At 42.1% G+C, this 26,017-nt stretch overlaps 1 long non-coding RNA gene and 1 pseudogene across 4 annotated transcripts in view; one reads left to right on the top strand and one right to left on the bottom strand.

Moving 5' to 3' along the window:
• The first annotated feature begins 9,110 nt into the window (after positions 1–9,110).
• On the top strand, positions 9,111–9,770 carry LOC100344859 (cytosolic iron-sulfur assembly component 2B pseudogene; annotated as a pseudogene). Its single transcript, XR_016228339.1, has one exon. The product of XR_016228339.1 is annotated as a cytosolic iron-sulfur assembly component 2B pseudogene (transcript).
• A 9,203-nt stretch (positions 9,771–18,973) lies between these two features.
• Positions 18,974–26,017, bottom strand: part of LOC149119635 (uncharacterized) — a 29,786-nt gene continuing 22,742 nt past the window's right edge. For all 3 annotated transcript variants that reach the window (XR_016228521.1, XR_016228518.1, XR_016228520.1), the window contains one exon: positions 18,974–19,213. This is a non-coding gene — a long non-coding RNA (uncharacterized LOC149119635). The remainder of the gene's footprint in view (positions 19,214–26,017) is intronic.

Genomic DNA, 26,017 nt, shown 5'->3' with positions numbered 1-26,017 from the left:
TAGCTTGGTGATACCTGGCACCCCGGCATCGCCCATGTATTGTGGAAGAGCAACATGTGGCTAAGGGTAATCTGAGCGCTTTTGTAGTCATCCCTCCCTTTTTTTCCCAGCTCTCTAGCAACAACCTACACCATTAAGCAGGCAGATAAGTTGTAAAACACACAATTCATACACACACAAAACAGGGAGTTTTTTTTTTTTAAATAAACATATCACACTAGGAGTCAGGAACCATCAATTCTAATCCCAGATCTAAGATTTCTTCTGATTTCTAGATGGTGTAATTTAGCACATTCAATTATGCTGGTACTAAAGAGCAATAATGAGATACCATTTTATTATTATTAACGTAGCAAAAAAATTTCAAGCACATGTTGGTTTGACTCAGAGGGAGAGAATGGAAAGCTACTCCCATACAGATCCAGTAGCACGACAAATTAGAACAATTTTTTGGAAGGGTAATTTGGCAACACTCGTATATACCATAAGTCATAAAGATATTCATACCCTTTTACATGTTAATTCCACTTTTGAGATTTTGTTATTAAGAAAACCACTCAAGCCGGTGCCGCGGCTCACTAGGCTAATCCTCCGCCTGCGGTGCTGGCACACCAGGTTCTAGTCCCGGTCGGGGCGCCGGATTCTATCCCGGTTGCCCCTCTTCCAGGCCAGCTCTCTGCTGTGGCCTGGGAGTGCAGTGGAGGATGGCCCAAGTGCTTGGGCCCTGCACCCCATGGGAGACCAGGAGAAGCACCTGGCTCCTGCCTTCGGATCAGCGCAGTGCACCAGCCGCAGTACACCAGCCGCGGCGGCCATTGGAGGGTGAACCAACGGCAAAGGAGGACCTTTCTCTCTCTCTCTCTCACTGTCCACTCTCCCTGTCAAAAAAAAAAAAAAAAACCACTCAAAAGAAGTATAAAAGTATGTGTACAAAAATTTTATAATGCCATTAGATTCATCTCCAAAAATCAGTAATTGCCAAATGTCTGACAAAATGCATAGTGTAGTGAATTAAGACATAAACATTACATAGAATATTACATAGACAATAAAAATCATAGTTCTGAGGATTGTAGTAAACATAGAAAAGCCCAAGAACCCAAGATCAATAAATTTGAGACAAAAATTAGAATACACAATTTTGTAGACATTTTCCTTGGAACTATATAAAATTATATCTCCAGATAAAGATCACAAGATATGCATAAAAATTATGCCTCATCATAAGATTACAGATAAAAATATTTCCTTTTGCTTTTCTTTTTTTAAAGGACTTATTTGTTTCAAAGGCAGAACAACAGAGAGAGACAGCTACGTACTCACACACACACATAAACACACACACACAGATTCTCCATCTGCTGGTTCACTCCCCAAATAGTTGCAATGACTAGGGATGAGCCAGGCTGAAGCCAGGAGCCAGGAACTCCATCCTGGTCTCTGACAAGGGTGGCAGGGACCCAAGCATTTGGGCCATGTTCTATTGTCTTCCTGGGTACATTAGCAAGGGAGTTGGATTAGAAGCAGAGCTGCCAGGACTCAAACTAGCACTCAGATATGGGATGCTGGCGTCACAGGCGGCGGTTTAACTCACTGTGCCACAACACCGGCTCTCCTTTTATTTTTTTTCTTTCATAAGATACAGCTACTAAAATAAGTTAAAAATACATTTAAAACAAATAAATCAGTGAAACAAGTGCTGGTCTAAGACCTAGAAGCCCAATATTAGAATCTCTTCTCCCTGTGGACTGCCCTTCCAGATCTACTAGCTCCTGTCATCTGCTTCTAATCCTGGAGGAGAGAAAGGGAGAAAAAAACGGGCGTTGCTAAAGGAGAAGTACCCAAGAAAATGTGCCTGTGACATCCAGAAGACGTATTGTCGCTGAATCCCTCCGCTCAGGGATTGTACTGAACGGGTTGAGCATTCCAACAGGCTACAGTGCCTTCCGTGCTTCCATTTAAGTTTATTTTACAGTAAAAAATATTTGCTTTCAGTGATTGAGAGAATAAATATTTCTTTTCTGGAGGGCATAATAGTTACTTTTTATTTCCTTAAATGTTAGTTTGAAGAGACGACATAACAACAATAAAGAACACTTTAAAATCATAACATCTGTAATTCTATCATGGGAAGTTTTCCCTCTCTGAGTGTGACCGTCAATGGGCATGAATGAATTTTATATATTTGCAATTACATGTCATTTTGAATTTTATGTTTTCCCTTACCATTATATCATAAGCATGTTTTTATCCCCATAGTCTTCATAGTTATTTCAATTACTGCATATTCATGCTGTTGATGGATCATCATTTATTCAACCATATCCTTGATGTTGGTCATCCTAGGTTGTGCCCAATTTTTTGCTATACTTTCATTTCATTCCGATGAAAAGGAAAGAGTTCTTTATAAGAGTATTGTGTAGCTGATTAAGGTAAAAGCCTTCCAATCCTTTTTTGAAAGCCCATGCTTGATTTCACAATATTCTAGACAAGCGATTATCCATTTAGATGGCTCTCAGAGTGGGCAGCCAACATACAGGTTTTGGAGAGTTCTGACATTCAGAATAAAGCTGCTGTTGGGCTTTGCCTTGTTCTGTCACTGGGTATACAGGGGGAAAGTCACACTTATTGCATAGACCAGAAGAAAAACATTAAACTTGCTTTTCTAGGCCAGAGGTTTAGGTAGATTTGGGTTCATTTAGGTATATCCCAGCTCTAGCCCTTACTGTGTGTGTGGTTGGCACACTCCTCCTATCCTCAGCCCTTCATCTGTAAATGAAGTATTGGACAAGATGATGTTAAAGTCCTCTGTAATTTTAATTCAATCTCTATTTACTCACTGGTCTGCTCTGCAATCTTGTTGACTTCTGTCTTAACCAATTCAAACATTATTCACTTCCCAAAGCCCCTGATCTGCTTTCTTCTCCCTCAGTCTCAGGAAATGACCTTGATTTCACCTCATACATCACTGAGACTCTCAAGTCATCCTCAAGTAGCATAAACTACCTCAACTTCCTCCCTCACTCAGTCTCTTCTGCTTCTTTCCTATGTCGGAGAAAGAAATTTGTTCTATTCCAAGCTTTTAATCCCAACTCCTCCTTCTACTGTAGACTGTGCTCCATTAATTATAACCTGTCAACAACATTTTCAATCTCTCCCTCTTTTCTGCTTCCTTCCTCTGTCTATACATGTACTCAAATATATCTCATTCCAAAAAACCCTCCCTGGATCCAGCCACCACTCCATGATTTTATCCTTCCCCTTCCTTTAGCCACCAAACTAAAAACCAGTCATTTCCTCTCCAAGGTCACCAGTATCAGTTTAATGTCACTTATTCTCTTCCATTACTTCTCTGCTGACTAATTCTGTTACCTTTGCTTGGGCCTCTTTCCCCATTTCCAAAGTGTAGGCAATTCGGAAACAGTGGGGAAGTAGGATATAAGATCATATGCACACTTGCTAAAACATGTGTATGAAAAACCTGGGAGGAAGCAATATTTCAAAATGATATAAGGGCTGGCGCTGTGGAGTAGTAGATAAAGCCACCGCCTACAGTGCCAGCATCCCATATGGGTGCTGGTTTGAGTCCTGGCTGCACTTCTGATCCCACTCTCTGCTAAGCCCTGGGAAAGCAGTAGAAGATGGCCCAAGTCCTTAGGCCCCTGCACCTGCATGGGAGACCTGGAAGAAGCTCCTGGCTCCTGGCTTCGGACTGGCACAGCTCCAGCCATTACAGCCAATTGGGGCGTGAACCAGCGGTTGGAAGCCCTCTGTCTCTCTCTGCCTCTCCTTCTCTCTGTGTGTAACTCTGCCTTTCAAATAAATAAATAATTTTTAAATTATATAATGGCTGATTTAGGTGGTCAGATTTTTGTGAATACTTTTTTTTCACTTTCCATATGTCCTATAATACAGTTATATTACTTTCATAACAAAAAGTAGTTTTTAAAAGAAAAATAAATAAATAAATTGGATGTTATGACAAATTCTACCCTTGTTACTCTCAGTTTTCCTCTCTTTCCTCTCTTGCTCCCTTGGAAATGTCACCTATTCATGCACATCCAATTATACCCTCCATGACAATGACTCCCACGTCTATCTCTTTAGTCTCTGCTCCTCTCCTGGAATTCCAGACACCTGCTAGGGACTACTTACCATCCGGCAAGACTTGCTACTCCCTCACATTCAATACTAGCTCTTTTATCTGAGACATTAACATGAAACCTTAACATATTCATAACATTGGCCATTTCTTTACTCTCCAAACTAACAGGTGAGCCCCTTTCACTCTAGGACAAACCAAGCCACCATCTCTTAACTGTATAACTGCAACAGCCTTCTAACTGGCCCTTCACTTTCTTCATTGTTCTGCTCATACACCAACGTGTATGATCTGCTTACAATAAAAAGCAGCTTGTGATACTCCCCTGTTTAAACCCCTCCGATGATTTCTATCTCAATCAGAATAAAATCCAAACTCTTTCCACTGTCTGCAAGGGATTTCTGAGCTCATCTCCTTTCCCTGGTGGTATCCTCTGCTTTTAACTGCCTTCTTTTTTGTTCCGCCCTCCCCACCCACAACAAGTGTGCCCAACTTCTTTTTTGCTTTAGGGCTGTCTCATCTACCATTACCTCTGCATAGACCACCTCATTCTTCCACCCTTGCTACCTGAGAGAGACTCTCTCCACATCATGGCCTGTCTTGATCCGTTCAGATAGCTGAAACAAAATACATTAGACTGGGTGTCTTATAGGCAATAGAAATTGACTTCTTCAAATTCTGGAGGCTAGGAAGTTTAAGGTCAAGGTCCTGGCAGATTTGGTGTCTGGTGAATGCCTGTTTCTCATTGATGGTGCCTTCTTGCTGCATCCAAAAACAATTAGAAAGGGCAAGGCAGTCCTGTTTGGCCTCTTTTTCGAAAGGGCACAAATCATATTTCCAAGCGCCCTTGCGTCATACCTAAGCACCTCTCAAAACCCCACCTCCTAATACTACCACATTAGGGATTAGGTTGGAGTCTATGAATTCTGGCGAGCACACAAGCACTCAGACCAAGCAGTAAGAACTTCTTCCTGCTCATCCTTCAGCTCTCAACCTCAACATAATCTCCTTAGCGAGGCCTCTCCAAATCACTCTGTGGAAACGAGGCCCATCCAAATTGTTAGTTATTTTAGCACCTTGTCCATTTCCTCCAGAGCATTCAACAACACCTGCAATTTCAATTATTTGCTTGCTTTCTGGTTTAACATTAGTCTCCATTACTGGATTGTAAATTCCATGGGGTGGAGACTGTTTATATTTTGTCCGTTACCACATAATCCAGAGTCTGGAATTATGGTTGACATGTTGGCTCTCAGTAAATCCATGTCAAGTAATTTTTTTTCTGAATCTTATTAACTATATAAAATATTCCAGATTAAATTACTTGATTCTTTCAGGGTGCTTTAAGAATTTTTTTAAAAGATTTATTTATTTGTTTGAAAGGCAGAGTTACAGAGAGTCAGAGGCAGAGACAGAGAAATGTCTTCCATCTGCTGGTTCACTCCCCAGATGGCTGCAATGGCTGGAGCTGTGCCAATCTGAAGCCAGGAGCCAGGAGCTTCTTCCAGGTCTCCCACGTGGGTGCAGGGGTCCAAGGACTTGGGCCATCTTCTACTGCTTTCCCAGGCCATAGCAGAGAGCTGGATAGGAAGTGGAGTTGCCGGCGTCCATATGGGGTGCTGGCACTGCAGGCCAGGGCTTTAGCCGTGCCAGCCCCAGTACAAAAAAATTTTAAATAAACTTTTGAGGGGACAGCATTGTGATGTTGCTGGTAAAGCTGCTGCTTGCAACCGTGTCATCACTTATGGGCTCCGGTTCACATCCCGGCTGCTCCACTTCTGATCCAGATCCCTGCTAATGGTCTGGAAAAAGCAGCAAAAGATGGCCCAAGTGTTTGGGCTCCTGCACCTATATGGGAGACCTGGAAGAAGCTCCTGGCTCCTGGCTTCAGATGGGCTTGGCTCTAGCCGTTGTGGCCATTTGGGGAGTGAACCAGCGGATGGAAGACTGACCTCTGTCTCTGTGTCTCTACCTCTCTCTGTAACTCTGTCTTTCAAATAAATAAAATAAATCATTTTAAAAAAAGATACATAAATAGATAAAATAAATCATTAAAAAGATATATAAAGTTCCATCACCACAAAGATATTTCATATTTTTCCTTTAAAAGCACACTAACATCTTCCCCCTCATCCCTGCTCTACCTCATCTCTAAGCCCTAGCAACCACCACCTGTTCTCCATTTCTATAGTTCAATCATTTTAAGAATGTTATGTAAATGAAACAACAGTTAACCTTGTGGAGTTAGCTTTGCATTTAGCATATTTCCCTGGAGATTTTCCTAAGCCATTGTGTGTATCAGTAATTTGTGCTTTTTTTTTTATTGCTAAGAGTGTTCCATGGCATGGATGCATGTTTTTTAGCCATTCCTCTGCCTTAGATTATCTGGGTTGTTTCCAGTTTTTTATTGTTGCGAATAAAGCTTACATAAACATTTATGTCCAAGAGTACTTTAGAAAGTTCACAGAAATGGAATTACAAGATAAACTTATTTGGGTGCAAAAAGCTTTTTGAAAGCTGTGCAGTTTTGTCCATACAACACATTTTTGTATAAAGCTTTTGAAGACCCCTCTTGCAAGATTTTGTGTCAACATAAATTGTCAATTCTCAGGAGCAGATGTTTAGCCTAGCAGATTCTAGATTCAGCTCTAGTTCCTGACTCTAGTTTCTTGCCAATGCAGAGGCTGGGAGGCAGTGGTGATGGCTCAAATCATTGGGTTCCTGCCACCCACCTGGGAAACCTGAATTATGTCCCTGGCTCCTGGCTCTAGCCCCAGTCCAGCCCTGGCTCTTGTGCAAATCTGGGGAGTGAACCAGCAGATGGAAGACCTCTCTCTCTCTCTGCCTCTGCCTCTGCCTTTCTGTAATTCTGACTTTTAAATGAATAAATAAATCTTAAAAAAAAACCAGAGTGGCTATGCCATTTTATTTACCTACCAGCTGCATAACTGATACTTTTTTCTTCTCATACTAGCCAGCATTTGGTGTTGTCACTTTTGTATTTTCACTGTTCTGGTAGGTATGTGGTGATAGTTCATTGTGCCAAAAGCATATGGTAATTTTCGTTGTCCCACTGGCTAAATGATGTTGACATGATTTCGTGAACTTATTTGCCATCTGTATATATTGTTAGTTTCTTCATGTCCTTTGCCCATTTTCTAATTGGATTGCTTTTTTATTGTCGAATTTTCAGAGTTCTTTGTAGAATAGTAGATACAAGACCTTTTTCAAATATGTGGTCTGCAGATATTTTCTCCCTGTAGCTTGTCTTCTCATCTTTCACAGATCAAATGCTTTTTAAATTTTGATAAAATCTAATTTATCAACTTTTCCTGTTATGGATCATACTTTTGGTGTAAGGTCTAAGAATTATGCCTGGAAATATATTTCGAAATTTTTCTCTTGTTTTTTTTTTATAAAATTTTTATAGTTTTGTGTTTTACATTTAAACATGTGATCATGAGATAATTTTCTTTTTCAAATAAGATTTATTTATTTACATTAAAGTCAGAGTTACACAGAGAGACAAGAGAGGCAGTGAGAGAAAGAGAGATCTTCCAACCAGGTTCATTCCTCAAATGGCTGCAACAGCTGGAGCTGTGGTGATCTGAAGCCAGGAACCAGGAGCTTCTTCTGGGTCTCCCATGCGGGTGCAGGGGCCTAAGGACTTGGACCATCTTCTACTGCTTTCCCAGGCCATAGCAGAGAGCTGGATCAGAAGTGGAGCAGCTGGGACTTGAACTGGCACCCATATGAGATGCTAGCACTGCAGGCGGCGGCCTTACCCACTATGCCACAACGCTGGCTCGGAGGCAATTTTCTTAATATTAGGCATGAAGTTTAGATAGAGGTTAATTTTCCAGCTCTTGGATATTCAGTTGCTCCAGCACCATTTATTGAATTAGTCCTATACTTTGGAAAAATCTATCGGGTACATTTGTGTGGGTCTATTTTGGGGTTTCTATTCTGTTCTATTGATCTATGTGTCTATCCTTCCAATATGACTCCGGTTTGGTTAATATGTCTGTATAGTGGGCCTTAAAATTAGGAAGACTGATTCCTCCCACTTTACTTTTATTTTTCAAGAATGCTTTAGCTATTCTAGGTCCTGTGCCTTTCCAAACAGATTTTAGAAAAAGTTTCTCTATGTCTACAAAAAAAACCTTGCTGGGATCATTTAATATAACAGCTTTGTTAGATATAATTGGCATACAACAAAATTGCACATATTTAAGTCTGAGATTTTCCATACATCACAATTAACATATTATACATCACAATGGGGAAGATATGCAATCGCTAAGGTATCCATCAATGGGTGAATGGATAAAGAAAATGTGGTATATATACACAATAGGATATTATTAAGTCATGAAAAGAATGAAATCTTCACATTTGTAGCAAAATGGATGGAACTGGTGCTCATTATGATAACTGAAATAAATCAGACACAGAAAGACAAACACTGCATGTTCTCTCCTTTATGGGGATTAAAGAACAAAAAAACTGGGGCCGGCGTTGTGGCATAGCAGATTAAACCTCTGCCTGCAATGCCAGCATCCCATATGCACTCCACTTCTGATCCAGCTCGCTGCTAATGTGCCTGGAAAAATGTGTGGAGGATGACCCACATGTTTGGGCCCCTGAACCCACGTGGTTGACCCAAAAGAAGCTCTAGGCTTCTGGCTTCAGCCTAGCTCAGTCCCCCCTGTTGTTGGGGAGTGAACTTTGCGTTTATTTTTTTTAAAAGATTTATTTATTTACTTGAAAGTTACACAGACAGAGAATAGGCAGAGAGAGAGAGAGAGAGAGAGAGAAGTATTCCATCCACTGGTTCACTCCCCCAATTGGCTGCAATGGCTGGAGCTGGGCCAATCCAAAGCCAGGGGCCCGGGCTTCTTCTGGGTCTCCCATGCGGGTGCGGGGGCCCAAGGACTTGGGCCATCTTCTACTGCTTTCCCAGGCCATAGCAGAGAGCTGGATCAGAAGTGGAGCAGCCAGGGGCGCAGTAGTCCTGCGAGGGTTGGGGGGGTGGCGGCATGGGGGACGGCCTCCTGGAGAACGCTAACCCCCTCATCTGCGAGTGCTCAGGGGAGCAGCCGGTGATGGCGGGGGAGGAGGACGAGCAGGTTCCAGATAGCATTGACGCACGTGAGATCTTCGATCTTATTCGCTCCATCAATGATCCGGAGCATCCGCTGACCCTGGAGGAGTTGAACGTAGTAGAGCAAGTCTGGGTTCAGGTCAGCGACCCCGAGAGCACAGTGGCTGTGGCCTTCACCCCCACTATTCCGCACTGCAGCATGGCCACCCTTATTGGCCAGTCCATCAAGGTCAAGCTTCTGCGGTCCCTTCCCCAGCGTTTCAAGATGGACGTGCACGTTACTCCAGGGACCCATGCCTCTGAGCACGTGGTGAACAAGCAGCTTGCGGGTAAGGAGCGGGTGGCGGCCGCGCTGGAGAACACGCACCTGCTGGAGGTTGTCAATCAGTGCCTGTCAGCTCGCTCCTGAACCTGGCTGCTGGCCCCGACTTACTGCCTCGCCGGCGTCTGCCCCCAGCTCCATGCAGAGCGTGCAGCCGTTTGTTCATTTACTGACAGTGAGAAACTAATGTTTTGCATTTTGTAATAAACCCTTAATTTATATTTGTAAAAAAAAAAAAAAAAAAAAAGTGGAGCAGCCGGGACTTGAACCGGTGCCAATATGGAATGCTGGCACTTTAGGCTGGGGCTTTAACTAGCTGCACCACAGTGCTGGCCCCATTTTGCCTTTTTTTTTTTTTTTTTTTTGGACAGGTAGAGTTATAGTGAGAGAGAGAGAGAGAGAGAGAGAAAGGTCTTCCTTCCATTGGTTCACTCCCCAAATGGCCGCTACAGCCAGTTGCTGCACTGATCCGAAGCCAGGATCCAGGTGCTTCCTCCTGGTTTCCCTTGCGGGTGCAGGGACCCAAGCACCGGGGCCATCCTCTGCTGCCCTCCCGGGCCACAGCAGAGAGCTGGACTGGAAGAGGAGCAGCTGGGACTAGAACTCGGTGCCCATATGGGATGCGGGCGCTGCAGGCGGAGGATTAACCAAGTGAGCCACGGGGCCAGCCCCCCCCCCCACTTTGCCTTTCAAATAAATGAAAAATAAATCTTTAAGTAAAAATTAAATAAAAAACTTTACCTTAATATAGAATAGTGATTACTAGAGTTTGGGAAATGGAATAGAAGAAAGTTGGATAACAGGTACCAAGGCACAGTTAAGTAGAATAAATATGTTCCAGTGTTCCACAGCGCAGTGCCTCTGGGCTACAGTTCACAATAGTGCATTATATACATATGCAGAATGAACAGAGGGGATGGTAGGCTCTAAGCACACTGAATAGATAAGGGAATAGAAACGCTAATGACTTGACTTTTATCAATTCATGTTGTATACATGTGCTGAAATAATGCATCATGCTCCATTAAAAATGTACAAGTATTACAAGTTAATCAAAATGTTTTAAAAATAAAACCATCATCCACAACAAAAAACATATTGAACATAACTTTCTCAGTTTCCTCATGTCCCTTTGTAATCCCTCCCCATACAGCTCTATCTCAAGGCAACTGTTGACCTGCTTTGTCATTACACATTAGTTTGCATTTCTTATCAATGAAATCATATGATATGAACATTTTGGCTTCTTTCATTCAGCTTGATTCTTTTGAGATTCACCCATGTTCTGGAATCCACCAATAGTTTCTAATTTTTTAAGGCTGATCAGTATTCTATTGTACAGACATACCACAGTTTATCCATTTTCCAGCTCAGAGATATCTGAATTGTTTTCAGTTTTTGGCCAGTGTAAGCAAACCTGTTATGACACTCATGTACAAGTATTCGTCTTGGCATATGCTTACATTTTTCTTGGGTCAAAACCCAAGAGTAGAGGCTGGCGCTGTGGCATAGTGGGTAAAGTCGCTGTCTACAGTGCCGGCATCCCATATGAGTGCCGGTTTGAGTCCCTGCTGCTCCACTTCCAATCCCGCTCTCTGCTATGGCCTGGGAAAGCAGAAGAAGATGGCCCAAGTCCTTGGACTCCTGCACCCATGTGCGAGACCTGGAGGAAGCTCCTGGCTCCTGGCGTCAGATCAGCACAGCTCAGGCTATTGTGGCCAACTGTGGAGTGAACCATCAGATGGAAGACCTCTCTCTCTCTCTCTCTCTCTCTCTCTCTCTCCCTCTTCTCTCTCTATAACTCTGCCTTTAAAATAAATAAAATAGATTGTTAAAAATCCAGGAAACTTACATTGGTACAATGCATGGTTATAAATTTAAGCTGTTTTATCTCATGTGAAGATTTTTATATCAAATCAAGATACAGAGCTCTTCCATCCCCACAAAGATCTCCCTCTTACTACCTACCCTTTTAGAGTCAAACACATGCTTCATATCCTTAACCATCTATAACCTCTGGAAACTACCCTGCACCCGCGTGGGAGACCTGAAGAAGCTCCTGGCTCCTGGCTCCAGATCGGCAAAGCTCTGGCTGTGGTGGCCATTTGGGGAGTGAACCAGCGGATGGAACACCTCTCTCTCTCTCTCTGTCTGCCTCTGCCTCTGTGTAACTCTGACTTGCAAATAAATAAATAAATCTTTAAAAAAAAAACAAGAGTAATATAGCTGGCACAATGGATTCAATGTGTCATCTCTAAAATTCAAGTGCTGAGGCCAGCATTGTGGTGTAGCTGGTAAAGCCACCACCTGCAGCACCGCCATACCACATAGGCACTGGTTCCAGTTCCAGCTGCTCCACTTCTGATCCAGCCTCCTGTTAAAATGTCTGGGAAGGCAGTGGAGCATGGCCCAAGTACTTGGGACCCTGCACCCTTGTGGGAGACCCAGATGGAGTTCCAGGCTCCTGGCTTTGGCCTGGCTCTGTCCTGGTTGTCGCAGCCATTTGGGGAGTGAACCTGCAGATGGAAGATATTCTCTCACTCTCTCTCTTCCTCCCTCCCTCCCTTTAACTCTGCCCTTCAAATAAATAAACAAATAAGTAATCTTTTTTAAAAAATGTGATTAGGTCATGAGCATTCCTTGCTCTCATGAAAAGGATTAGTTGCTCTTAAACAAGGGCTTGATGTAGCTTGTTATTTTGGCCTTCTGCTTTCTACCACATAAGGACACAGCCCTTTGGACCTCCAGCAAACAGGATACCATCCTGGAAGCAGAGAGGAGCCTGCACCAGACAACAAACCTGCCAGTTCTTAGATTTCCCAGCCTGTAGAACTATGAGAAAATAAATCTCTGTTCCTTATAAATTACCTAGTCTCAGGAATTCTGTTATAGTGACATAGTGACACAGACTAAGACAGATGGATCATATGGCAAATGTATGCTTAATTTTTTTAAAGATTTGCTAATTTATTTATTTGAAAGGCAGAGTTACAGAGAGGGAGAGGTCTTCCATCTGCTGGTTCACTCAAATGGCCACAACGGCCAGAGCTGGGCTGGTTCGAAGCCAGGAGCCAGGAGCTTCTTCTGGGTCTCCCATGCAGGTGCAGGGGCCCAAGGACTTGGGCCATCTTCTACTGCTTTCCCAGGCCATAGCAGAGAGCTGGATTGGAAGAGGAGCAGCCAGGACTCCAACCAGCACCCATATGGAATGCTGGAGCTGCAGACAGATGCTTAGCCCACTAAGCCACAGTGCCGGCCCCTGGGTGCTTAATTTTTTAAGGACCTGCCGAACTAGTTTCAAAAATGGTTGTACTGTTTACATTCTCATCAGCAGTGTTTGAGTACTCCATATCCACCACATCCTTGCTAACCATTGGTATTGTCAACATTTTCATTTTATCTCTCTGATAGTTTGTATCCTATTAGTTTTACTTACCTTTCCCCAGTGCCTAATGAGGTTGAGCACATTTTCATGTGCTTATTTGCCATCTTTAGATCTTATTTGATGACATGACTATTCATATCTTTTGCCCATTTTTGTTATTTTTTACAATGTATTTATTTATTTGAAAGGCAGAGTTACAGAGAGAAAGAGAGATCTTCCATGTGCTGGTTTAGTCCCCAAATGGCCACAACAGCTGGAGCTGGGCTGAATTGAAGCCAGGAGCCTGGAGCTTCTTCTGGGTCTCCCAAGAGGCTGCAGGGGCCTGAGGACTTGGGCCATCTTCCACTGCTTTCCCAGGCCATAGTAGAGAGCTGGATCAGAAGAGGAGCAGTTGGGACTCCAACTGGCGCCCATATTAGATGTCGGCACTGCAGGCCGCAGCTTTACCCACTACACCACAGTGCTGCCCTCCCCCTCTCCCATTTTTTATTTTTTTAAATTTCTTTTAAAAATTTTAACACACATAAAAGAATACATACTTAAGTGGTGTTATTTGATATTTTGATACACATTCATTGTATACCATCCATCAGAGTAAATACATCTATCTCCACAGACATTTAGCATTTTTTTATGATGAAATATTTAAAAATCCTATTTTCTAGTTTTTTAAAAGACTTATTATTTGCTTGAAAAGCAGAGTGAAAGAGAGAGATGGAGTGAGAGTGGGAGAGAAAAAGAAAGATTTTTTGTCCTCTGGTCAACTCCACCTTGGTCTCCTACATGGGTGGCAAGAGACCAAGTACTTGTGCGTGCCATCCTCTGCTGTCTTCCCAGGTGCATTAGCAGGGAGCTGGATCAGAAGCAGAGCACCAGGTACTGGAATTAGCACTCTTATATGGGATGCCAGCATTACAAGTGGCGATTTAATCTGCTGTGCCATAACGCTGGCTTCCTATCTTGTAGTTTTTCTTTTTAATAGAAAAATATAGACAATCTAACTCACATGTGCAGTCTGAAAAAAGGTGATCTCTAAGGAGATAAAAGTATAATTGTGGTTACCAAGGGCTGGGGAGGGATGGGAAAAGATTAATTAATTGGCATTTCTTTTTTAAAATATTTTATTTATTTATTTATATATTTATTTGAAAGTCAGAGTTACACACAGAGAGGAGAGGCAGAGAGAGAGAGAGAGGTCTTTCATCCTCTGGTTCACTCCCCCATTGGCCGCAACGGCTGGAGCTGTGCTGATCTGAAGCCAGGAGCCAGGAGCTTCCTCCGGGTCTTGCACATGGGTGCAGGAGTCCAAGGACTTGGGCCATCTTCTACTGCTTTCCCAGGCCATAGCAGAGAGCTGGATCGGAAGTGGAGCAGCAGGGACTAGAACCGGTGCTCATATGGGATGCTAGCACTACAGGTGGCGACTTTAACCACTATGCTACAATGCCGGCCCCTTAATGGCTATTTCATTATAGCTAGATAAGACTTAGAAGTTCTGGGATTCTGTTGCATAGTAGACTGGCTAGAGACAATGCTAATGGGCTGCATATTTCTCTTTGCCCGCTTTAAAATTGAGTTGTTTTCTGAGTGATGAATTTCAATAGTTCTTTATATATTGTAGGAACATATCCTTTATCAGACATATAGTTAGCACATCCTGAGGGGTGTCTTGTCTACTCATTTTCTTCGCTGTGTCATTTGAAGAACAGAAATTGTAAACTTTGATACAGTCCACTTTGCCAAGGGATTTATTATGGATTATGTATTTGGTGCCATAGCTAAGACTTTTTTTTTTGCCTAACACAAGCTCAAAAGGGGTTTTCTTGTATTTCTGTAAGTTTTAAATTTATTTCTATGCTCTTCTATCTAAAAGTATTATATTTAGGCTTATGATCCATTTTGAATTAATTTTTATAGGTGCAAGGTACGAATTTAAGTTCTTTCATTTTCACATATCCGCATCTATTGAAAAGACTATCCTTTGTCCACTGAGTTGCCTTTACACTTTGTCAAAAATCAGCTACTCATATATAGCTAAGTATATGTCTGGGCTTTCAATTCTGTTCCATTGATCTACTTATCTATCTTTGCACCCATACCACACTGTCTACTTTTAAAAATTTCTTGAAATCAGGTAGAAATAACCCTCTAACTTTGTTCTTCTTCAAAGCTGTTTTAGCTATTCTGTTCCCCTCATTTTCATATGAACTTTAGATTCAGCTGGTCAGTTTCTTCAGAAACCTGCAGGGATCTTGATTGGGGTTGCATTTGAATCTATAGATCAATTTCTCTTTAGTTTTCACTGTTTAGATCTTTCACATCTTTTGTGAGATTTATCCCTAACTATTTCGGATTAGTTATTGGATTATTTTTCCCTAAGTATTTTGTTGCTATTATAAACATACTGTTTTCTAAAGGTTAATTGTTGATTTTTCATTGTGAGCATATACAAATGGAATTCATTTTTATATATTGATCTAACATCCTGCAACCTTGCTAAACGCAATTAATGTTTTTTTTAAGATTTTTAAAATTTATTTGAAATGCAGAGTTATAGAGAGGCAGAGGCAGAGAGAGAGTCTTCCGTCAGCTGGTTCACTCCCCAAATGGTCACAACAGCCAGAGCTGAGCCAGAATGAAGCCAGGAGCCAGGAACTTCTTCCAGGTTTCCCACGATGCTTTTTCAGGCCATAGCAGAGAGCTGGATTGGAAGAGAGCAGCTGAGACTCGAACCTTCGCTCATATGGGATGCTGGCACCACAGGTGGAGGCTTAGCCTATTATGTCACAATGCCAGTCCCCATTCTGATTTTTATTATTGCTTATTCATTATTTCCTTTCTTCCACTTATGTTGGATTAAATTTGCACTTCTGGTTTTTTAAGATGAAGTTCAAGTCTCTGATTTTAGACCCTTTCTTATTGTCTAATATAGGTGTTTTAGTGCTATACATTTCCCTTTCCTTATTAAAAAAGATTTATTTATTTGAAAAGTAAAGTGTGTGTGTGAGAGAGAGAGAGAGAGAAAGTCAGAGAGAGAGCAGAACAGTGTCTTCATCTGCTGATTTACTCCCTATAAGGCCACAGTGGCTGGGATTGGGCCAGGCAGAAGCCAGTACCCTAGAGATCCATCCGGGTCTCCAATATGGGTGGCAGGGTTCCAAGCACTTAGGCCATCTTCTGCTGTTTTCTCATGTGTTTAGGCAGGGAGCTGGATCGGAAGTGGAGCAGCCAGGACTTGAACTGGTGCCCATATGGGATGCAGGTTGGAGATGGTGGCCTAATCACCTATGCTACAAGATTAGTCCCACAAATTTCCCTTTCTTCCTGCTTTAGCAGCATCCTAAAAATTCTAATACAGTATATTTTCATTTAAATCAAAATATGTTCTGATTACAGAACTTTAGAGTGCTTTGATTTTCAGGCTATTTGGAAGGGTGTTATTTTGTTTTGTTTTCAAATATTTAGAGAACTTCAAAGTATCTTTTTCTTATTGATTTTCTTTGTTCAATTCCATTGTGCTGAAAATACATACTTTGTATGACTTAGATTGTTTTAATTTTCTTAAATTTCTTCTGCTGTCGAGTATATATTGTCTATAGATGAATCTCCCACATACATTTGGAAAGAATGTGTGTTCTGTTGTTGAGTGGAGTGTTACACAAATATCAATCTGGTTAAGTTGGTTGATAGATGTTTTAGTACATTTGGGCTGCTATGACCAAATACGTTAGATTGAACAGTTTATAGACTTTTATTTCTCACAATTCTGGATGTTAGAAAGTTAAAGATCAAGGGGTCAGCAAATTTAATGTCTGGTCAGGGTCCCTTCCTCATAGGTGGGCTATTCTATGGGTCCTCCCATGGCAGAAAAGCAAAGGAGCTCCTACAAGCCCCTTTTATAAGGGCACTAATCTCAATCATGAAGATGGAGCCCTGCAATGGTTTGGAAGGTGGTTTGACCCCCGGGGTTCATGTGTGGGGAGCTTGGATCTCAACATGGTATTATTAAGAGGTGGTGGATTCTTTAAGAGGTAGAGCTTAGTGCAAGATAACTAGGTCATTGGCAGTGCTGCCCTTGTGGGATCCCAGTTAGTTCCTGTGCGAAAAGCGTTATTATAAAAACGATGAGCCTGGGGGCTGGTGCTGTGGCCTAGCAGGTAAAGCCTCTGCCTGTGGTGCCAGCATCCCTTATGGACACTGGTTCAAGTCAAGAAGCTGCTCCACTTCTGATCCAGCTCTCTGCTATGGCCTGGGAAAGCAGTGGAGGATGGCCCAAGTCCTTGGGCCCCTGCACCTGTGTGGGAGACCTGGAAGAAGCTCCTGGCTCCTGGTTTCAGATCGGCACAGCTCTGGCTGTTGCGGCCATCTGAGGAGTGAACCAGAGGAAGGATGACCTCTCTCTCTCTGTGTGTCTCTCTCTCCCTCTCTCTTTCCCTCTGCCTCTCTGTAACTCTGCCTTTCAAATAAATAAATAAATCATTTAAAAAAAGGACAATCCTGACTCCTGAGTTAGTCTCTGGCTTCCTGTTTGGCCATTTGATGTCTTCCACATGCATTCCTACCATTTTAATGTCATCTACCTGAGGCCAAATTGATGGAGCTACCTGACTTGGAACTTTCAGCCTCCTAAGCTATTAGATAAATAAACACTTTTTTTAATTTTGAAAAGTTGATTTACTTGAGAGAGGTAGGTGAGGGTGAGGGAGAGGGAGAGGGAGAGAGAGATCCTATCTGCTGGCTCCTTCTGCAAATGCCTACAAGAGTGGCAGGGGCTGAATCAGGAACTCAACTCATGTCTCTCACATGGGTGACAGGAACCCTCCTGTTTGAGCCATCACCACTGACTTCTGGAGTCCACATCAGCTGGTAGTCAGAATTGGGAGCTGGGGCCAGGAGTAGAACACAAATATTCGGTGTGGGACTTGGATGTCCTAACTGGCATCTTAACTGCTAGAGCAAATGCCTGCCTCAAAAAGATTTATTTATTTATTTGAAAGTCAGAGTTACACAGAGAGAGAAGGAGAGAGAGAGAAAGAGAGAAAGAGAGAGAGAGAGAAAGAGAGAGAGAGAGAGAGAGAGAGAGAGAGAGAGAGAGAGAATCTTCCATCTGCTGGTTCACTCCCCAGTTGGCCACAATGGCCAAAGCTGTGCCAATCTGAAACCAGGAGCCAGGAGCTTCTTCCAAGTTTCCCAAGTGGGTGCAGGGGACCAAGCACTTGGACCATCTACTACTGCTTTCCCAGGCCACAGCAGAGAGCTAGATTTGAAGACAAGCAGCCGGGACTCGAACCAGTGCCCATATGGGATGCCAGCCCTGCAGGTGGCAGCTTTACCCACTATGCCAAAGTGCCGGCCCCAAACCTGCATGCTTTATAAAGTCTCCAGTCTCAGGTATTTTGTTATAACAATGCAAAACAGACCAATACAAATCCTCATGACCTAATCTCCTCCCCAAAACCCCACCTCTTAATACCATCACATTCGGGGTTAAGTTTCAATGTATGAATTTCAAGGGGACACATTCAGACCACAGCAATAATGTTGTTCAAATCTTCTATATTCTTTCTGATATCTTACTTGTCCTAGCAAATGCCGAGAAGGGTATTTAAATCTCCGCTCAAAGGTGGGCATTGCGGTGCTGTAGGTTAAACTACCACTCGGAACGCCTGCATCCCATATCAGAGTGCCAGGTTCAAGTCCCAACACTCTGCTTCCAATCAAACTTCCTGCTAATGTGCCTGAAGAGCAAAGGATGATGGTTCAAGTACTGGAGTCCCTGCCACTCATGTAGGAGACCCAGACAGAATTCTTGGCTCCTGGCTTCGGCCTGGCCCAGCCACAGCTGTTGTATCATTTGGGAGTAAAATAGCGGATGGAAGATCTCTCTCTCTCTCTCTTACACATTCCCTCTCCCCTCTCTCTCTCTGCAACCCTGCCTTTCAAATAAATACATAAATATTAAAACAAACAACATATTCCAGTTAGAATGTTTTTTGCTTCACATATTTTATTTTTTATTTTTAAAAAAGATTTATTTATTTAAAAAGTTACAGAGAGAAAGGGAGAGACGGGGTGGGGGAGGGGATAGAAATCTTCCATCTGATGGCTCACTGCCCAAGTGGCCCCAGTGGCTAGGGCTGGTCCAGACTGAAGCCAGGAGCCAGGAGCTTCTTCTGGGTCTCCCACGCAGGTACAGGGACCCAAGGACTTGGGCCATCTTCCCCTGCTTTCCCAGGCCATAGCAGAGAGCTGGGTTGGAAGTGGAGCAGCTGGGACATGAACCAGCACCTACATGGGATGCTGGAGTCACAGACAGCAGCTTTACCCACCCTGCCGCAATGCTAGCCCCTGCTTCATGTATTTTAAAACTCATTAAATGTGTAAACATTTAAGAATGTCACTTTTTCATTATGAATTGAATCTGTTGTCATTATGAAATGGCTTCCTTTATTCCTAATAATATTCTTTGCTCTGAAATCTACTTTGATGCTAATAGCCACTCTAGATCCCTTTGACAAGAGCTATCATGGTGATATTTATCAATATCATGGTAAGAGTTATCATTTCCCCATCTTTTTGTGTTTAACCTATTTGTATCTTTACATGTACAGTGTGCTTCTTGTAGACAGAAAGTATGTTATATCTTGCATTTTAGTATAATTTGACAATCTCTGTCTTTTCACTGGAGTGTTGAGGTCATTTTCATTTAATGTAATTTTAGATATGCTTAGATTTAAATCTATCATCTTGTTATTTGGTTTCTATTTGTTCCATCTTATTTTTGTTCCCTCTTCCCTCTATTTATGTCTTCTTTGGGATTCTTTGAATACTTTTTTATTATTGTATTTTGTCTTGTTTTTTAGATTACTGGCTATAACTTTTTGTTTTGCTGTTTTAATATTTTCTGTCCCTTCAGACATTATAATAAACAAATACTACAAGCAACTTTATGTCTACAAACTTAATACCCTAGTGGTAATGGACCTGTTCTTTGACAGATACAAATTGTCAAAACCCACTCAAAAATGAGTAGATAACCTGGATAATAATATCTGTTAAGAAAATGTAATTTGCAGTTAAAAGCTTCTAAGACCAGATGGTTTCACTCACAAATTCCACCAAACATCTAAGGAAGAAATATTATCAGTTATATGTAATTTCTTACAAAAAAATAGAAGAGGGGTAGAACATCCCAACTCATTCTCTGAGGCCAGTGTTACTCTAACAATGAATCCAGGCAAAGGTACCCCATAGAAAGAAAGCTACAGAACAATATTCTCCATGAACATAAAACAAGACCATTCAGGATGGTTGTGTTTTTTTCCTTGCCAAATTCAATTATGCAGATATAGAATAGGTGGAAACCTAGATTTAAGCTGACTTGGAGTTTGGCCATTTGAGTCAAAAGAGAGAGAGGGGGAGAGAGAAAGGGAACAAGCAAATTGAGAGCATATGCAGAGGAATTAATATAATGATGGACCAATGAATTTATACTGGGTAAAGAGAGAAGGGAGTACATGAAGGAGAGTGGGAATAGTGGGGGTCAAGAAGCAGGACTGGGGCTGACGCTATGGCATAGTGGGTAAAGTGGCAGCCTGCAGTGCCGGCATCCCATATGGGTGCTGGTTCAAGTCCCAGCTGCTCCACTTCTGATCCAGCTCTCTGCTATGGCCCGGGAAAGCAGTGGAGGATAGCCCAAGTCCTTGGGCCCCTGCACCCGTGTGGGAGACTCGGAAGAAGCTCCTGGCTTTGGATCGGCACAGCTCTGGCTGTTGCAGCCATTTTGGGAGTGAACCAGTGGATGGAAAACCATTCTCTCTGCCTCTCTTCATAACTATACCACTTAAATAAATAATAAAATAAATTTTTTAAGAAAGAAAGTTAAAAAGGAGGCCGTAGCTGAATAGTGGGATGTGTGCAACTCAGAACAGAGAGAAATAGTAGTTTCTAGTAATGATAAAGTCAATAGTATGACCATGTATGCTGTGACTCCAGAAAGGTGGAAGACAAGATAGAGTAAAGAAAGTCAAAGAACTGAGAAAAAGAGAATTTATGTGGATATTAAAATAACAAAGAATTATGACAGGGATAGTATTAGCCAGGGTGACAGTGATCCAGGGGCTAAAATCTTCAGAATAAGGGCAGGGGGTGACCTGGGATTAGCAGTGGATGGCCATGAGGCCTGATAGTGGGTGATATAATCAGACGACATGAGATGCCAGGGTGAGGGTTATTATTGGGGAGGGAGGCAGAATGCTCTGACAGCGACAGTCAGGAAGACAACCTCTCCTATTTCCAAGCCCTATGGTGCTAGAGGTGAGGGAGAGAGGACCATTTAAGAGGGCTGGAGGGAGAGTGGAGACCTTTGAGAAGTTTGATTTCAGTTAAGCATAAAGATGAAGGAAGGAATAGAGAAGCAGCTGTGGATATTGTGGAATTTGCTGATCTCTGACCATGAATTCTGGGGAGCATAGTAGGAGGATTTCAGAATTTCTGTGTGTGATGCAGTGAGTTAGCCACCTGCAATGATGGCATCCCATATTGGAACATCAATTCAAATCCCAGCTGCCCTGCTTCTGCTCTGGCTTGCTGCTAATGTGCCTGACAAAGCAGTGGAAGATGGCCCAAGTGCTTGGGCCCCTGTCACCCAGGCCGGAGACCTGGATGGAGTGATATACTCCTGACTTGCGCCTGACCCAGTCCTAGCCATTGAGGCAATTCAGGGAGTGAACCAGCATATGGAAGATCTCTTCCTCTCTCTATTTCTCCCTCTCTCTCTGTCACTTCTGGCTTTCAAATAAATCCTTAAGAAAAAAACAACTGGAGAGAAGAGATATTGAATCATAAAATGGAATATACAGAGATACATACACTTGCAGAAGAAGGATAACTTGGGAGTCTTAGGGAAACTTAGGGTCACTTACCTAAACAGATAAAAGCTACAATGAGATTGCTCCTCATCAAAAGCAGAACCAATAGAAGATAATTGTGTGTGTGTGTGTGTGTGTGTGTGTGTAGAAAGGGAGACAGAGAAGAGAGATAGAGTTTTATAAGAAATTGGCAGGCCCAGTGCTGTGGCACAGCAGGTTAAAGCCCCAGTCTGCAGTGCTGGCATCCCATATGGGTACCGGTTCTAGTCCTGGCTGCTCCACTTCTGATCCAGCTCTCTGCTATGGCCTGGGAAAGCAGTGGAAGACGGCCCAAGTCCTTGGGCCCTTGCACCAGTGTGGCCATTTGGGGAGTGAACCATTGGATGTAAAACCTTTCTCTCTCTCTCTGCCTCTCTGTAACACTGCCTTTTAAATAAATACATAAATCTTAAAAAAAAAGAAATTGGCTTATACAATTGTGAGATTATATAAGGGCTGGTCAAGCATATCCAAAATCCATAGGCAGGCAGGCAGGCAGGCAGACTGTCAGTAAGAATTGCAGGCAGTTTAGAAACCATGGACATAGGATGAAACTATTGTCTTCAGGCAGGCAGGAAGGAAAGATCATGAATAGGCTGGAACTCTTGGGACACATGGGCCAAAGCAATGTTCCACAGATGGTATTTATCTTGTTTCCTGGGGGAAATCTCAGCCCAACTTTTCCAGCCTTCCCATGAATTCAGTCAGCTCCATCTAGCATAAAAGTTCTTGCTTGAAGGCAACTGACTAGGGACTTCAGTGACACCTGCAAAATACCTTCACTGAAGCAGCTACATTAATGTTTGATGGAATAACTAGGGAATGTAACGTAACCAAGTTGGCACATCAAAGAAAAAAAAAGTCCTCACAGTTGAATCCAGCTATTTCATCCAATTGAACATTTCCTGTCATGTAATTGGGCTTTTTCAGGGGTAGGGAATATTTTTTTTTCAGCCAAGGGCCATTTAGATATTTATAACATCATTCACAGGCCATACAAAATGATCACCTGCACCTTGTGGGAGACCTGGAGGAAGCTCCTGGCTCCTGGCTTCAGATCGGTACAGCTCTGGCTATTGCAGCTAATTGGGGAATGAACCAGAGGATAGAAGACCTCTCTCTCTCTCTCTCTCTCTCTCTCTCTCTGCCTCTCTGCCTCTCTCTCTCTGCCTCTCCTCTCTCTGTGTAACTCTGCCTTTCAAAGAAATAAATAAATCTTTAAAAATTATCCTGCTACAGATTTATTGAATTCTGAATCCTGCCTTTGGTTGCCAGGGCAAGGTCAGACCAAATGCTTTCCTGGGCCTTATATGGCCCATGGGCAGGATGTTCGCCATCCCTGGTAGATCATTTACATATAAGGTCATTAGTAATATAGTTAGGATTAAATCTCTCAGGTTCTTGTCTTCTATTTGACCCAGCTGGTTTTCATTCCCCTTTCCCTGCCTTCACTGGATTGAGTAATTTTTATGATTCCACTTTACCTCCTTGGCTAGCTTATTAGCTCTAACTTTGTTATGTCATTTTAGTGGTTGTTTTAGACTTTGTAGGACACATATTTAACATATCACCGTCTGTCTTTAAGTGACATTATACCACCTTATGAATACCATAAGAACATAGTATATATAGTATATATATATAGTCATATATATATAGTATATAGTATATATATATATATATAGTCATTTCCTCCTCCTAGACCTTTTTTTTTTTTAAAAAAAGATTTATTTATTTACTTCAAAGTCAGAGTTATACAGAGAGAGAGCAGAGGCAGAGAGAGGTCTTCCATCTGCTGGTTCACTCCCCAGTTGGCTGCAACGGCTGGAGCTGTGCCTGTCTGAAGCCAGAAGCCAGAAGCTTCCTCTGGGTCTTCCCATGCGGGTACAGCAGGGGCCCAAGGACTTGGGCCATCCTTGGATGCTTTCCCAGGCCATAGCAGAGAGCTGGAACAGCTGGGTCTCGAACCGGCGCCCATATAGGATGCCGGTACTGCAGGCAGCGGCTTTACCTGCTACACCATAGTGCTGGCCCTCCACTTTGCTCTTAATTGTTTTAAAAACTCCACAATACATTGTTAGTATGTTTATTGAAATATCCGGTGATATTTTATACAGAATATAATAAGAAGAAAACAATCATATATTTAGCCATGTAGTTACCATCTCCAGTGCTATTCCTTCCTTTTTTTGATTCCATTTGATTCTTCCATGTTTCCATTTGGTGTCATTTTCCTGCTTCGTGAAGGATTTCATCTTATATTTCTTGTAGTGCAGGTCTGCTGGTGATGAATTTGCTCTGGCTTTTGTATGTCTAAAAAGTCTCCTTTTCATTTGCATGTTTGAAAGACATTTCCATTGGGCAAACATTGCTAGATTGACGGTCCTTTTTTCTTTTAATCCTTTAAATATGTTGCTTCACTGTCCTCTTGCTTGAATTTTTATAATAAGTCTGCTCTCCTTCTTTGTTCCTTTGCCTGTAATGTCTTTTTTCCTCTGGCTGCCATTAACATTTTCCTCTCCATTTAATGTGTTTATTTTCCCTTTGGTTGCAGTTAATATTTTCTCTTTATCAATGGTTTTGAGCAACTTGATTGCTTATGTTCCTTGGCTTGGTTTTCTTCTCGTTTCCTGAGGTTCTTTGAGCTTCCGGAGTATGCTGATTTATATTTTATACCAGATTTGGAAATTTTAGGCCACAATTCCTTCAAATATTTCTCTACTCCCTCCCCTTTCAGAGACACTAATTCCATGTGTAATTGCATTGCTTGGAGTTGCCTCACAGCTAACTGATGCTGTTGTAATTTTTAAAGACTCTCTTTTCTCCGCGTGTTTGATTTTGGATTCTTTCTATTGCTACACACTCACGTGTGCTAATCTTTTCTTCTGCAATGTCTGACTTGATATTAATCCCATTCAGTCTATTGTTTTCACCTCATACATTATGGTTTCCATCTCAAACAATCTTGATTAGGATCTTTTTGATATCTTCTATGTCTCTAGATAAAATCCTTTGAACATATGTAATTCAGTTACAATAAATGTTTTCATGTGTCTTCTGCTAATTGTAACATCTGTGTCAGTTCTGGGACGGTTTCAATTGATTGATTAGTCTTTTCAGTATGGGTTGTGTTTTCCTGCTTGTTTGCATGCCTGGTAACCTTGGATTGTATGCCAGATATTGTGAATTTCACCTTGATGTGTCCTGGATATTTTCGTATTCCTATAAATCTTCTTGAAACTTGCTCTGGGATATATTTATGCTACTTGGAAAAATTTGACCCTTGGAGTTCTTGCTTTTATGATTTCTTATGTGGATCTGGAATAGTACTTAATCTAGAGCTAATCATTTCCCATTACTAAGGCAAGGCTTTCCCAAATACTCTACCCAATGCCTTGTGAATTAGGACTTACTCTGTTCTGCCTGGTGAGGACACGTGCTGTACCTGGCCCCATGTGAGTGCTGCATTCTTTCTAATCCTTTTAAATAGCTTTTTCCCTAGCTTCAGGGAGTTCCCTCATACACATATGCTGATCAGCGCTCTGCTGAATACCTGCAAGGGAACCTCTGCAGATCTTTGGGGATCTCTTTCCATGTAACTCTCTCCTTTTCAGGACTCTGACCTATGAACTCTCAGCTTCACCTTTCCAATGCAAGTAGTGTTCTGGGCTCCATTTGGGCTACCTCTTACTGTGGTGTGGTCCCAAAACTCTCTCACGGAAGTAGCTATAAAGTCCTACTAGGATTCTTCTCTGTTTCTCATTTTCTTAGAGATCACTTGTTTTTGTTGCCTAATAGCTTGTGTTTCAAAAACCCTTGTTTCATACATTTTGTCTGACTTTTTAAAATTTCATTTTTATTTTGATTAATTTTAACAGATTCAACATGATTTTTAAATACAAGTCTAAGAATAAAATGATACTCCCTACCTCTCTCTAACCCTCTCTCCCATCCTCCTTTCTTTTACCTTTCTTTCTGTCTTTTTTCTTTTTAGTTCTTGAGATAACATATATTAAATCTATATTACATTTAAAAGGCTTAATACTTCACCAAATGAAAAGTTTAACAAGTATGGGAGCTGTTTTAAGTGGGAGAGAGACATACACATAACACAGAGGGGGAGGGGGAGGGAGGGGGAAGGGGAGGGGAAGGGAGAGGGAGGGGGAAGGGGAGGGGGGGAGGAGGAGGGGAGGGG

The sequence above is a fragment of the Oryctolagus cuniculus genome, chromosome X (assembly GCF_051225735.1).
Source record: "Oryctolagus cuniculus isolate XC-2025 breed Fujian yellow rabbit chromosome X, ASM5122573v1, whole genome shotgun sequence".
Taxonomy (NCBI): Eukaryota; Metazoa; Chordata; class Mammalia; order Lagomorpha; family Leporidae; genus Oryctolagus; species Oryctolagus cuniculus.
This window is presented reverse-complemented; position numbering and strand designations above follow the sequence as displayed.